The sequence below is a fragment of the Thunnus maccoyii genome, chromosome 21 (genome assembly GCF_910596095.1).
Source record: "Thunnus maccoyii chromosome 21, fThuMac1.1, whole genome shotgun sequence".
Classification (NCBI taxonomy): Eukaryota; Metazoa; Chordata; class Actinopteri; order Scombriformes; family Scombridae; genus Thunnus; species Thunnus maccoyii.
Genome location: NC_056553.1, coordinates 20,564,919 through 20,580,105, shown reverse-complemented (window position 1 = coordinate 20,580,105; position 15,187 = coordinate 20,564,919). Strand labels below are relative to the sequence as shown.

Below are 15,187 nucleotides of genomic sequence, written 5' to 3'. Positions count from 1 at the left end.
GAGGGAGAAACAGATTTCTGTTATCACATTGTAAGATGTCAAAACTGAGCTGCCCCATTGCCCATCATTTGTTTTGGGAATTAGAAACATACTCCCTCTGTTACAAGCATTTCTATTTTTGGGAGGAAAATAAAACCCCAGTGGACCCGGATGGGGGTGGAGATAGAGGCATAAATAGCCTTCCTGTTTGAACTTCAAATAAACACAGCACAAGATGTCACCCAAAGCTTCCTAATGGGCTGGATAGATGCGGTTCTACCAAAGTGACATTTTGACTTGGCAGGGCTATAAATTTTATGCTAAGCAGTTGCCTTTGACGGGTGTACAAAAAGCGCACAGGATTTGACATTTACACTCCAAACCTGATGTTCATCGACTGCCCTAAAAGGTCTACTGTTGAATGGAAATTACCATTCTAACGACTTCCACCCTGAAAAATTTCACAAAATACTTAAAATTCCAGAAATTAACATTGTTTTGTGTAACTTCTCTGCTCAGCAGATCCGGGAGGATGCATATCTGAGTAGGGATCCCCAGTGGGAAACACATTCACCCAAACCTCTCTCAGATCAGTTGGTGAAACACGGCGCAGCTCCCACAACTGAGGGAATTCCTCTCAGAAATATTTGCTTTTTTGTTCTAGTGAGGAAATGAGGGTGAGAGAGGCGGAGGGAAGTGGGGGGGGGGGGGGGGGGGGGTGATTGCTTAAATTGAATCACCATAGTAACTTCAATAACATTTCTCTTCCCCTTCCTCCCCCCTCGTGCACACACACGGGAGGAAATGAGTTTCAAAACGGAGATGGCGCTTCAACCGTCATTTGTTTTTGACGCCTGCCAAGCAACAGAGACATCATTGACTTGATAAGGACTTATTGACAGTTTTACTACTGTGCATCATATTACAGCGCAAGAAAGCTCGGCACAGCTAAAATGCTAATGGTTCACAGCTCCTTGCTGCAAGCAATAAAAGAACATTATGAAAAAATCTTTATGCGAGCGCTAACCCAATTCTGTGTCGTTGTAGTGGAATGTACATGCCACTTGCTCTTTCTGTGCAGGTTTGCCTAAAGAAGCATCCTGGGAATGTGGTGATGCTGTCAGAAGCCGGAGGGCCAAATCTGACAGGAATGTGGCTTCAACATGAAGACTTGCTACATGAGACTCTTGCTGAGGAGTCTGCAAATCTGTCACAATTCCTGCCTCAGTTCTGTTTATTTTCTCTCTTCCCCTTGGTTTTGCCATTCTACACCTGTCCACCAGATGCCCCCAGACTTTCTTGCCTGCTTCCCTCACCCACCTGCTCACCTGTTGGCACTCCCCAATTATCTTCACCTGCTGTTAATTATCTCTTCAGCCCCAGTTGCTTATATACCAGTCCTCTATCATTCATTCCCTGCCCTGTTTGTCAATGTAGCTTTGTTGTATACTTGAGCCCCTTTTCCTCAATCTGTTCCGATTTGGGGTCTGCATTTGGTTCCTTCTCCTGTTTGCTACATCATACCCACACCTGTGATAGGGCCTGCAGATTTCAGTGTTCAAATTCTGGGCTTTAAAGTAATAATTTGATGTTATATTAATAAAGTGCTAAAATAGTAATGATTCAACCAGTTGAAAATTCATGAAAGCTTTAGGATTTCTTAACATGGAGCACTAGGCAGACCTATAGAAAATCATCTTGTACACAAAAAGAAAGAGAATGGCTAGAAATACAAAGTGCAAAAACACTACCTAACAACAAAGATGTAGCTAAAAAGGATACATATATGTAATGTGAAAGGTGTTGTTTACAGTGACAAACATACAGAAAATTATCACCAACTCTGCAGTCCCCCTAAACTTTACAGAGACCTTTGACATAGTTTAGCTTATTTCAGTGTATTTTTAGCCTATTATCCAGCCAGCAAACTCGGTCATCAACCCTGTTTCCAACAGGCAGCCGTTTTCAGCAAAACAAACAAAGCTCTGATTAAAACCCACTGTATGCTAGCCATCTAGCACCAAACAACAGACAAAGACAGGGACTAGCTAGTGAAGAAAGACCTGGCAAGGAAATATATTTTCCACAGGAGTTGTTGGATATCAAAACAGAGCTAAAAGGGGACTAACATTCATCAGGTGGTCAGAAATAATGCCAAATGAATGCTAATTTTGCTCCATGTCCACTTGATGTGTAAATAGGTAAAAGTGTTTGTTAGCAAGTTAGCTTTATAGACTTCATAGGTCATATTTTGTGTTTTCAGCTTGTTCCCATGCCCCCAAGTGACCAAAAAATCAATTAATGCAGCTTTAAAGACATCAGAACATGATTTTTAAAATCCACATAGCAATTGAATATGGCCTTAGCATGCTGCATAAAAAGCTACAAGCAGGAAAGCCAGAATATGCTATAGCCTATTTTTAAAGAGAAAGCAACAACATGCAATCACACATCTCAGGCCTTCAGCTTGCAGCACATTTCTGGTCTTTCAATAAAACATACTGGAGACAACAGGCAGCTGTAAATGACATGCTTGTCTGAGGCCCTCTACTGTGCAACACCTTCAGGATTTCTCATAATGGTCAGCTCCCCATGTCCCTCGCCTTCATTTCGTCAATGTGCCACTGGACAGTTAAGTCTAAAGATACCTGACACCATATGTTTCCCTGTGCAGTAATGACTGCTCCTACTACTGCTTTTATGGCAGCCAGCCTCTGGAGGCTCAGTGATCAGGGACATGTCCAGGCCTCAATTAGAGCTGCAGGAAAGAGCCATCCTTGCTTAGCAGAAGCCTCTTTTACATGATTAACACCTTGCTGGTACCGTATGTATTTACATTGTGCTGCAATATTTTAAAAATAATAATAATGTGGGCTGCAGTTTGAAATTTACAGCAAAATCCGTGAGGAGCAAAATATTAGCAGTGGTAGGTGAGGACAGAGAGGAAAGAGGATAGAAAACAGAGAGAAGTAGAAGAAGAATGAGAGAGACAGAGATGAAGACGGAGAGAGAGAGAAACGAGGGAGACCAAAGGCATGTAGAGTTCACGATCACTTTGCTTGGCTGCACTGTGATTAAAGCAAGGAGTCCCTGGAGAGAGAGGCGGCTCCAGGCCTGCCCAGTCAGTTCTCTCGCTCCCTTGATCTCCTCAGTGTCGCCCACAGAAACATACCGCCAAACCTTCAGGAAGGGCTCCTTTTATTGCGCTGGGTCCCCCATCGGCTCCAAAGAATCTGCAAAGCAAGCACAGATTGTCATGGCACGAGCTCCTCTCAATTTAGAGGAAGGAGGTCTGCCTTGGATGAGCTGCCGCCTGGATCGTGGAGAAGTTTTTTGATGTTTTAATGAAGATATCTTGCGCATATCTAAAAGAGTCTTGTTACACATGAACTTGTCATCCTAAAAAGGTAAAAAGAGAATTTTTTTCAAGTGATTTTCCAAAAAGTTTCAGCAAAAAAGAGGCCGGAAAGTGAAAATAAGCCTACTAAACCTTCATCAATCCCCTCAGGGAGCTCTATCCTCATTTGATTGAAGTGCCTATTCTTTCAGAAAAACTGATAATCAGAACCTTGCGGACTGGAAGCTAGGAAAAAGGAGATAGGAAAAGAAAATGTCACTCTCAATCTTAATTAAATTCGCAATCCACTGGCGGTGGGCTGATCAGTCTGTCATGTGCCTGGTCCCTCCCTTGACCTTTTTTCTTCTGGTCAAGTGACCTTCACTCCCTGTCTGTGGAGCGTCTGACAAGGAAGGAAAGCGCCTGAGGGGGGTGAGGGAAGAAAGGCCGTGACATTACACACATTCATACGGCACCGCAGCCTGGATAATTACACCGATACTCACTTAACATGCATTGCAGGCAAGCCTATCATTTATCAGCCGCATGACCTCTAGCGAAGGATCTCTTCCTCTGATCTGTCTAATTATTCCCCCCCTTTTTTTTCCTCTTTCTTCCGTCGCTTACTTTCTGCCATTGGTAGCAAATGGTAAAACCTTTTGTGTGTGCCGCCGTGTAATCTAAAACAAGTCAAAGTTGTAAACATCACAGCTGGCTGGGAGGGAGAATTTCGGATATGATTCACTGTTGTTTTGTGCAAGATTTAAATTAATTCCAGTAGGCCCACAGCTATTTTGTATTATTTCTTCCCCTATAAAAATACACTTATCCTTCTTTTCAGTTCTCATGCCTGTGGCCGATTGGAGCTCTATGGGGGGTTTATGGGTGTCACTGTAAATTTGTCGGAGACGGGGGAAAGTGAATCCTCCTAAATCTGGTTTAGATAGTGGTTTGACCCACACGTGGAGCAGCTGCTGTCCTAACAACTGGCCATACTTAATGACTGTTTTCACAGAAATGGGAACAGAGCACAATTATGGCTCAGGGAAACCTTTAAATTTAAAATGTTGATATTTGTCTCTTTAAAGCTTACTGTTCCACTTTACACATTGATTTCTTTAAGTCCTTAGGTACTTTGAAACATTGTCTTCATGCAAATCCTGATAAAACATTGTAAACATTGTAACAGTTGGTGCATTTATCTCATTGACCTTTCTGCAGAAAGACCAGAATGTGATGTACAAGCTGGAAAAAATGGTGTACAAATGTGTTTCTCGGTGCCTTTACTGACATTAAGATGTTTCTCATTCTTGGCAGGATCACTGTATACGCAGTGAAGAGCGTGGGGAGCCAGCCAAACAGTCTGAAAGAGAGAACTGTATGTAATATAGTATGTGCCATAAACCTGCAGCTGATATTTCTGGGTCACTTATCTGCAGGGAGCACCATGCACTGTTCTAACCTGTCAGCTTATTATGTAACACATTGGCCTACTTTACACTATATGCTCTCACTGTCTGTAATTTTCCACTCGGCCTATGTATTCCATGGGTTACCTATGAATGTAGGTGAAACTGACAGGATTTGAAGCAGGAATTTTTCAGTTGAAGTGCTTGGATGCAGAAGAAACCGCATGAAGAAAAGGCAAGCTAATGGTGTTAAAGCCTAACTCTGTCCATTTTCAGCCTGTATATATTCCATTTTTAGTTTATCCATGGCCTGGCAGCTTTCACTGTATTTTTCTTGCACTTCTTTATAGAGCAGCTTATGTAGACGGGCAGCTGGTTGACAAGGAGGACACAAAGAAGAGCTGAAGCAAAAGCCGAAAAGTGTTCCAGCGAAGCATGACGGAGGATACTTTTCATCTTCTTACCAACAGGCCTCACTGTAGATCATCTGCGCGCTTTGAGGGTTAAAGGAGTGTGCCAGTGGTTTTGCATGATTTAGTGCAAATCACAAGCAGTTTACATCACAGCTAAGCCATTTCAGATGCAAGCTGTTGTGTTATAGGAATTTAAAATCAGATCAGATTTTCAGATCAGACCATCTTTTCTCAAATTCATTCAATTAGCAGACTTTTGAAACTTGGTTAAGCTGTGTAATCCATCACAGTAAACATCAAGCTGCATTCATTTTTGTATGATATAACAGTAAAGACAGTTCTTGCACAGCATTATCATGAAACAATTATCATCAAACCATCAACAATCAACAGGAAGTGTAATGTTGCCAGGAAGTCAGTGGGTTGGTTGCTACACCTGAGCTATTGAGTAGTTCCTGTTTATGGTGTAAAAATGCATGTACACTGATTACCTCAGCCCAAATCTGCTGTTTATGAAGCAAAATATGTTGTATGAGCCATGATAGCAGGTATAGCTAATGTCGGTCAATCCACCACTTTGGTCCAGATTGAACTGTTGAAATATTAGATGGATTTCCATGAAATTTTACATAAGCATTCATGATGAGTGTGTGGTTCTTAAAATTTTGTCCAGTGCCCCAATGTGGTTCACACACTGGTAACTAGAAGTTGCTCACTGGTTAATTATTAGAGTTTTTAATTAGAATCAGTCAGCATGATCAGGTCAGAATTTAGGATTTGGGTGAAAAACTTGAAAGAAGCTCTCCCTGTCAATACTATAACTGATAGAAAGTCTTTCATATCTTTAATGGAAAGGTTACCTCACCATGGGAGTTCCCCATAACACTTACAATACAGCACTTAGACACAAAATACATTTAAGCCTATAGCCCCCAGGAAGCCATTAAACACACATTCTGGCACATGGATATTAAAAAAGTGAAAAATTACCCTAGCAAAGCCACGTCAGAAGGAGGGAGAAGCCTCTGTCATGATTATTATATCCATCTGTAACTCAGCATCAGGCTGCCTCATACCGCAGGATGAATCCACTTTTTTGGCAAGATGCTAATTGATAAGAAAAGATGGACATGTGAGTGGGGAGAGCCGGGAAATGAAATGGATGAAGGTGGGGAAGTGTGGTAGTGAAAAGTAAATATTTGCAGCTCTCTATAAATCATGAGACTTGAACCATGCACAAAAAGCCATCCATCACAGCGGGAAAAGGCCTCGTTGAGGTTGAAAGGTCAAAGGGCTGAGTTATGTTAGAAGGTCTCTCCACTCCCAGGGGACAAATTTGACCGGTCCCCGGGTGAGACGAGACGAGGGTAAGCCAATCGCTTTTGTCCGCCAGCCCCGACCTATGGGTTTCCAGTCTGTTGCTATTGACCATATACCCGGGAAAAAGGTTCAGCGCAAATGGCCCCGGCGTAACCCTTGGCTGTTCTCAATCCTTCATCCTGAGTGATAGCTCTCTCCGCCGCATCAAGTCTTTTAATCCACACTCACTGTACTGCCTCACTTATATGTCAAAGTGAAAAAGTTGCGCTATGGCACTTTCCTGGTTCTTCACAGCTTCTTGGTCAATATTTCTCATCAGGTGGGGGGAGACAAATGACCTCCAGAGTATTGACCTTGTCGCAGTTATTGGCAAGAGGAGACAATGGCAGAATCTAAAGTCCCTGAAGTTCAATTTCTGCCCAGCGTTTCACATTCAGCTATTAAATATATCACCGTTGCTGCCACTTAATTAGATCATTACTACATTCCTAGAAGCATCCCTAAAATTTTATGTCTATGTGTAATGATTGAAATGATGCAGCAAGCACTTAGAAAATTTACAAAATTTGTAAATGATGCAAACCGTGTTAACATAAGCTGGCACGTAAAGGGTGATTTAAAAATTAATGAGCCTTTAAATTTTAATTCCAAATGCGATCCTAATCTCGCCATGAAGCGCTATCTCAGAATGTAACATGGCGTGAACGAGCCACAGATAGCACTCATGCAGTGGTGAAGAAGCAGAGGCGATGTGACAGAATTCACGTGACAAATCCACTCGCTGCTACCCAGGAAATATTCATCAGAAAGGAGGTTTTTAATGAAGCGCTGACGCCTAATGAATGCTGTTCACATCTCTACCCCCCCCTTTTTACATGAGCATCTCTGGAGAAGTGGCCTTGAATCCTGATGCATGATGATACTGTACCCGCATCACTGAGAGCTCCCTTTTAAGGATTCCTCCCTGTGTCAAATCCTCCTCCTCCACATGCAGAGCCAACAGTCTGGGGGACTATGGGGCAGGTTGTGCTTAATCAGCATTTCAAAGCCGCTCCACTGTCAATTATCCACGGCTGTGTTCCCTCCAGTCGGCGCACATGGGTTTCATTCGACTACAGGGATGTAAGGTCAATGTGTGTAACGTCTGAGGATGACATCACCCTCCCTGGGAGTCTGTGGTAGACATGGATTGAGAGGGAAAGAGAGACAAAGAGAGAACTGATTTTGCATCTTCTATTTTCTCTGATCAAGTTGCTGCAAAAATCTTCCATTTTCATTGTTTACCATAAAGCAGCGTCTTAGGGCCGACGGTCACCCCGGGAGGCATTCATGTGTAGAATACAATTTAAAATTCCATCACTCAGTGTGAAGCTATGTTTTATATCTTTTCCATTAGCTCCAGGTGTCATATGAATACCATATGTAAAATTGTTTTGCATTTGTTATGCACACAGAGGGGACAATCTGTATGCTTTGCTGGCAGACTGTAGCATAATTCACTACTCACCCCATTGACTACTGAATATGAAACATGTGCTCAGTATCAAGCCACTTCTGTCACTGGGCCAGTGGAGTGTAGCTGGCATGCCAGAGTTTTCCCGGGACTTGTAAAGAGGCAGACTTTACGGTTTCAAACAGACATATTAAGGCAGTAGATCTCCTACATTGCATTCAGGGGAGTGGTGGGGCTGCTTAGTAATTTCCATACACACTTCGTTCTTTCCCACAGTGTTTGGTAGCTTCTGGATAAACAATCTCATTCTATAGGTCTTCTGTGTTGCAACAGTTTTGGCCGCACTCCAGAAATATTTTGCACATTAAAAGTCAGATGTGAGGAAAGCCAGACGGGACATACCAGCTCTGAAAAAAAAACCCTCCCGATTTCATTCTGTGAAAGTGGTTATGACATAAGATGTGTTGAAAGTCTAATAGGCATCATGCACTCACAGAGGGCAGATGGAGTTTAGTTATATAGACATCTGTTACAGGCAGAGCTGCTCTAGAGGAAAGAAGTAATATTATTGGTAAACTTGGTAACTACCTTAGTGAGTAGTTAACTTGGGAAGCTAAAGTTATCTGAATTCTAAATAAAGATATATAAATTAAAGTGACATTATGTTTTTTATTCACTTAGGACCATGCTATTTATTAACTTGAGCAGCTGGGAGGTACTGTTGTTAGTAATAGATTATCAGCTGTGAGCATGGGACATGGGTCAGATCAGCCAGTGCAACTGTTTTTATCACTAGCAGCAGACAAAGTCTGTCTATTGGATGGTTGGTCGGACTGAAATATCCTAACAACTACTGGATGAATTGCCATGATATGTCATTTATCTCTATCATCAAGTTGACATTTTTCAATTTATCCAATACTTTGGTTTATGAGCAAATACCTGCAAAACTAATGACATTCCTTTGTGTTTATAATTAGCAAGGGTTAGCATGTTAACATGCTGAACTAAAATGGTGAACATGGTAAACATTACACCCACTAAACAACAGAATGTTAGCATTGTCATTGTGAGTATGTTAGCATGCTTATGTTAGCATTTAGTTCATCTCTGTTTCTGACAGAGCTGCTAGCATAACTGTAGACTCTTAGTGTCGTTGCCTTATTTGGACCAACATTAGCATTGTGTCAATGAGACCACTGCATTGGCATAGCACTACACTACAATAGCCTCCTTGACGGCAACAAATTTTATTAAAACCAAAAACATGCAGGGTGATTTGGCAAAAACGTTTAACCTGGCACTGTGTCTGTGAAGATTCTCAGTCTTCCAGGTCAAGTCAATTGCAACTGAAGGAGTAGACGACCCTACAGAGGTTAAACGCCTGGGTCTGCCCACCAATCAATCAGAACTGAAGAAGCCTTTTGGATGAGAGGTGTCTTCAAGAACGTAAAACAAGTCTAGTTGCTCTTGACTCAGCCCCTCTGGATAGATTAACTTGGCTTAACTTTTGCCTCAATGCAATGTGACATCATCCAACACTAATCAAATTTGTGCAAGCACACATTCTTGGTAGATTACTTTGTAATGTGAATTCAGTATGTCTACTGTTTACTTTGCAATTTTTGAGACAAAGAAAATCACTATGATACATTTATAGAGTTGTAAAATCTTGTATTACACACCATTGTGCCATCAAAGTCATGTTTTAGTCAAACTGGACTTCCTGAATCGTATTTCATCACCTCACCAGTACCTGTAGCGATACTCTGACACAACGTAGCCCCCTGTGTTCTTGGGGGCATTGCTATTGTCTGTCTAAACACCAGAACAATTTTATTTTAGTTTGTCCCCACAGAGCAACTCTCGTATTTATTTTCTTTCTATAATTTATCATTTTATTGTTGTTTTTTCCTGGTAAATGTCTACAGTTATAATATAATAATATAATTCTTCCACAGGTGATGAAATTCAGATATGCCCTATTAAATCTCCTTGTTGGTGTCGTGATAAAAAATAAAAATCCTCAGTGACACATAAGACCATTTATTTAGCATAAATCTTGCTTATAGCCCCTAAATGTTCAGGCAAACTCCTGCATGCCACAACACCAGCCAGATGATATATGGAACACAAACTTTACCATCTAAATTGCTTCTCCACAATGCCAAGATGATGACAGAGATTAATTGGCTAAAGAGCTAAATCTTCCCCCCTTTCAATATGGTGGCACATCTCAGGTCACACGTCTCCAACTTAAAGGCAACATTTGTATTCCTGAGGAGCATCTTCTCTCGCCTGCTTTATGATATTACCGCCAGGAGACTGCAAGTAGGGGCCTCGTCTCCATGTGTGGGCTCCAATTCAACCATCATCCATTTCCTCCACTATCTTTTTATCATTACACCATCTAATAAATGTGCTGTGTGCTCTGTGATGCTGCATCATACATCAGACAAAGTGACCTGGGTCAGTGCATCGCAAACCACCAAGGTTACCCTCTCTCCCTCTCACACTTTCACCTACTGTTACCAAGAGAGGAAGAATATTTTTCATCTTTTGTCAGTCGGAAATATTCTCTGACAAAGTAATAACCTCTCCCACGTCCCTTTTGAATGTCTAACACTGTGTCCTCTAAAGGAAACAACAAAGGTGTTCAAGCCACATGGGTTGTGTCGTGGTTGTTTTGATCCGGCAGGTTGCCATAGACAAGTGCACTTCAATCGAAACAGCAGGTTGTTCTTCCCACTGTGGCTGCTTTATACCAGGTTATGAGATGATTCTTTCGTCGCCCACATCAAACACAAACAGCATAACATTACTGTGTGTGTATGCGTGCGTGTGTATGTGTGTGTGAAGGTATCTGTGTTGAGGTGCGCTATGCAACCTGCACTCTTCCTGCAGATGGAGGATTAAAGAACATTCAAACTGGAGGCCAGCCAGTACATTTTGGTTTACCATAGCGCCTTGGCAGGATACACACATGGACACACACACACACATACTCACATACAGTTGGTCATTTCAGTATGAGATTGTGTGATTTTTCAGCACATGTGATCCAAGCTTGGCAGCGCATGTCCGGCTGTCTCCCAGCGATCACTCATCTGAGGCGAGAAAATCAGCAGTGCCCCCAGAAACTTAACGCGCTGATTGGAGCCAGATTGGAACAAGGCCTCCAAATCCGAGGGACATGCTCGGATACATTGTTGAGTCAAAGTGAGCCTGTTATAGCCCGGGATTAACTATCCCAGACAGCAGCCACAATAAAAGACCTACCTATCTTTTCCTTTAAAAAAAAAAAAAAAAAAAAAGAGTTGCAGCTCTGAAGAGCAATATGACAAAGTCCAACACAGACCAGCACGTAGACACCCCCCAACACTACCTCCAGCTCTTACAATGGCACCACAGAGGAAGAGCAACCAGCAGCAAAGACTGCTTGATGTATGGGTGTCTTGAGATATGTGCACTTTCTCTTTTTAATCTGCCAGACATTCTGCTGGTGATGGGAATGAATAGTCGCTATGTGTGCTCTGGTGTGTCCATGTGTGTGTGTGTGTGTGTTAAAAGGTGGGGGTGCATCACTCCCACGGGAAAGGGTAATGACTGTGCTACTAATAGAGAATCATTATAAACAACTTTAGCAGATCAAAGAAAAGATGTATTCATTGAAGTCCAAGGAACCAAAGGATGACCAATAGATCAGCGGCCCTTTCAACAGCTGTCCTCTCTGTGCTCTCTCTGCCTCTCGCAGCAATGCAACATGACACCTCCCACAACCATATAAATGTACAAACCCGGGTTTAAGAGTCAGCCTGTTAACTTTTATAGGTGTGTGTAAGATCGCGTCAAATAAATTACAACAAACCAAGTTTGTATCAGGTGCACACGGCTTTACATGGTGAGATGGCATCCATTTGTTTTTTTCTGAGAAGTCGGCGTTTATGGAAGCTGGGAGAGTGAAGGTCGAGCCTGTCATGTGACTGCGATGCAGTGGGTAATAAAACATACAGCATATGCTACAGCATTGAAATGAAGTGAAAGAATGCACGAATCTGAGCTGAAATGCAAACATGAAGATGCAGATTGTTCAAAATCTCCTCACTTTGTGACAACCAGTGATGCCAAGCCACTAATTGACTGCCATTTTTCACCATCTCCAGGAGTAAATTCTATCTTTGTCATGATCATGAGGTAAAATCCCTGCTATATATCACTATTGCACAATGGTATTTGTGTGCATTGCCATGTGGAACAGAAAAGTGCAAAGATGTGTGATGAATTCCATCCTGTCAAGTGTTGATTTACAGGTCAGGTCTATGCATCTGCAGGTGAATTTGTGCATGAGCGCATGTGCCGGCATGTTAAGTGTGTGAAAATGCCTGTGGTCATTTTTCATCTCTTAGATTAGTTTGTGTGTGTATGTGTGTACAGTATGTGTTTGTTACAGCATGCTGGAGTCACTATCTATTTCTGCACTCGTTACCTTTAATCTTTGATTACCACGCGGCAGTTTTGCAAAATCCTCCAATGGTTGAGTGATTTGGTGTTATTATTTTCCTGCAGTGTCCTGTCCGGGTGCAGGGCTAACTGGCACCAAGAACTGTTAATTACTTAATTATGGAGATAAGAAAATAGTCAGGAACAGAATTGGCAATGATTAATGCAAAGTCTGAGAAGACTTTTTTTCTTCTCTCTCACATTGGAATTCAGGTTCAGATCATGGCCTGTTTACATAAACACACACCAACACATCCACACATTTTCACTTGTTATTTTAACCTCAGATCTCTATCTCTGCTTTCACTGTACATCTCTTTTTGGTCTTTTGTCTCTGCCCATTAACATTCATTTGAAAGTGCACAGGGGTGGGGGGGGGATACATGAATAGCGACCGTAGATTCATCATGTTTTTTTCTCCCTTTCTCTTCCCTCATGAATTATGGAGCGCCTCCCCCGGTACATTTAGTCGAGCTGATAGTAAATTAAATGCAGTGTGCTGCCATGCCACACAGGAGCGAATGGGCCAAGCAGGGATATATTGGCTCTCGCTGTTGTGGCCAAAACATTTATATACCCCCCAATGTTTCCAGGTACCGCAACCTCTCAGAAAAGCTACAAGAAGGCAAAAATGTCATTTTTTCCCCCCTTTTATTCTACCATCGCTCACAGTCAGGTAAGCGGCACAGATATTAAAGCTATCAACAGCTAAGTGAGTCTATTCAACATGACTGATCATGTATTAATACAGACATGATGTAAGCATTATAGTGGTGTAATTCAATGACCATAGTGTAATGCAAAGTATTTAACCTGAAGGCAAAAAGGAAAGTTATGGCTGACTTTTAAATGCAACGTTTCAGACATGATATCCACCTTGGCTTGTGGTGCGGAGTCTTCACACTGCTCCATATTTCTATCCTGAAGCAGGCATGAATGGGGGTGCTGGCCCCCTTCTTGCCCCCTGATTTATAGTGCTATGGCAGTAAAATGGCAGACTAGGATAACATGGGTGGTAATAAATGACTATAAGACAACGACTAGCAGCTGTTAATGCTACAGCCATTAGATTGAAAAATGAAGGGCGCCAGTGATTTCGTTAAGATTTATACATTTTCTCTATGCTATGCATTAGTGTGTGTCATGGTAAAGTGGCAATCCATATATGAGCATTAATCGTCTGCTGTGCAATTTGTCCCAGGCCAAAATATTCTGCAGAAATTTTAGAATGATCTAGGCCGGTATTTATCAAGCATCGCAGAATCACTTTGAGGAATATTTCTATCTCCGAGAAGGACTTGAGTTATTTATGAAGTTTCCTACACTTATTTTCAGCAGGGAGAAGGAATACTCATTGGAGAGTGTGACATTGCTGTTTTATGACCAGTGTCAGCGGTGAAGCATTACTTAGTAACATATTACAGAAATGTGATAACTTTTGTCAGTAAAGAGTAGTGAAAGGATTAGAATTTGTAATTCAGAACTGTAATTACATTACAGTAAGTAATCCCTGTAACTCTCTGTTTATTTGACAATTTTTGCTTGTCTGCTGTCTTACCAGGCGTTTTATGAGCGATTCATATCAGTTTGATATCTATGCTCTGCTATGTGCTAGCTCGGTGCGGGGACTGGAGGTAGGGGAGTCACCTAGCTTCTACAGAAAAAGGAGAAATCTGACTCCCGGAAATAATATATATATATATATATATATATATATATATATATATATATATATATATATATATATATATATGACTCATTACCTACAAATATTCATTTGTAGGTAATTTGTCAGCTGCATAATATTCTGCATGTCAGCCCAACTAATCACATTGTTTTGTAATACAATAGTAGCAACACATCTTGCACACACCCATCCAGAAATTATGTTGCAAACCATCTGTGTATCATGGAATCTGCTCATCCACTGTCCAAATCCCCTTTCAACTGCTACACCCTCAGTTAACTGATGTGACGTATACACGTGGGGGAATTTCTGTGATGTCACCGTTTCTTGGGAAATACACCATCACAATTAAAATATCTCTAAGCTATTACAACTCTGCTATAACTTGAAATAAATAAAATATAAGAAACTATTATTAGATTTTAATTGTTGAAATTAAAGAGGCAGTGTGTAGAATTTAGTGGCATCTAACGGTATGGACTTGGCAGAAATGGAATATAATATTCATAAGTATGTTTTAATTAGTGTATAATTACCTGAAAATAAGAATTGTTGTGTGTTCATTACCTTAGAGTGAACCCTTCACATCGACACAGAGAGTGGGTCCTCTTCCATGAAGTCCGCCATGTTGCATTGCCATGTTTCTACAGCAGCCCAGAACGAACAAACCAAGCTCTTCTAAATATCGGCTGAGATATAGAGTAGTGATGTGTCACTGTGTCACACAGTTAGGACTGATGACCTACTCTTTGACGCCTAATAAATACAGGCCCAGGTATCTTTTTGAAACCAACAAATGAGAGAATATTCAGTATGAACAAGCTGGTTCCAGGACAAATAGTACAAAAGCAAGATTAACTGTCTACTGGTCACCTGGTGTACATGCTACTGCCCTTTACCCCTTTTCAGCAGTGGTCTCACACAGTGGTGGAGGTCTGGGAGAATAAAGAGACAGCACAGCCGTGGTAATGAAAAAGGGATAGGACATGTAGGTTTGCTTTACATGGCCAAGGACAATTAGCAGCTTCATCGAGCATGGCCAGAACAAACACCATCCAGTCACCTCCCTCCTTCCTCATTTCCAGATGA

At 41.6% G+C, this 15,187-nt stretch overlaps 1 long non-coding RNA gene across 1 annotated transcript; it reads left to right on the top strand.

The window, feature by feature from the left end:
• Nucleotides 1–1,124: 1,124 nt before the first annotated feature.
• Nucleotides 1,125–4,960, top strand: LOC121888376. The gene is made up of 3 exons (XR_006093224.1): nt 1,125–1,556; nt 4,634–4,694; nt 4,885–4,960. It is a non-coding gene; the product is annotated as an uncharacterized LOC121888376 (long non-coding RNA).
• Nucleotides 4,961–15,187: the final 10,227 nt, after the last annotated feature.